The 708-nt window shown below is 36.9% G+C and overlaps 1 protein-coding gene across 1 annotated transcript in view; it reads left to right on the plus strand.

Annotated features, from left to right (window-relative positions):
* The window catches only part of plod1a (procollagen-lysine, 2-oxoglutarate 5-dioxygenase 1a), a 19,202-nt gene that overhangs the window by 17,732 nt on the left and 762 nt on the right, over positions 1-708 (plus strand). The window lies entirely within an intron of this gene.

Here is a 708-nt window from a genome sequence, read left to right on the forward strand (position 1 = left end):
TAGATAGATAGATAGATAGATAGATAGATAGATAGATAGATAGATAGATAGATAGATAGATAGATAGATAGATAGATAGATAGATAGATAGATAGAAAGCCTGAGATGTCTCTTTTTATTACTTTACATAAACTTGTTTTTAAAAGTAAAGCTGTCTTGTGCACAGATTGGCTTTTTACACTGTCATATTGTTTGAAAAGAAAAAAACATATAGCAGCATACCCATATGAAATACTGCTTTGAAACAGAAAAATATACACTGGAGCATTTGTAATACACAGTACAAACTATAGTATGTCTGTTTGACTAAACCAAGTTAGGGAAAAGTACAAATAAATATTGCATAAATGAATTTATTGTGTAATGTGAGCAATCATATTAATTAAGGGGTCCACAGCTGTTGGAGGCGAATAAGGCCATGAATTTTTCAGTGCTACCACTTCTCCCTAAGATTTTACAATAAATATTTCTGGAGGTCTTGGATGAATTTTTCATGGCTGAGTGGGGGAGATGAAAGGCGAATGAGGGATCATGGGGACGGCTGCTCTCTGCTGCTGACACACCACAGAGAGGTGCATCGGCTCCAATCTTTATCAATGAAACCCAGCCGACACTATTGCTTTAATTACCCTGCTTTGTCAAGCATCCCACTATCAATAAAAAAAGGCCTGGCCCTGTGGTCGACTAAAGGAGCAGGAGGAGGAGGAT

The sequence above is a fragment of the Kryptolebias marmoratus genome, linkage group LG8 (genome assembly GCF_001649575.2).
Source record: "Kryptolebias marmoratus isolate JLee-2015 linkage group LG8, ASM164957v2, whole genome shotgun sequence".
NCBI classification, from domain to species: Eukaryota; Metazoa; Chordata; class Actinopteri; order Cyprinodontiformes; family Rivulidae; genus Kryptolebias; species Kryptolebias marmoratus.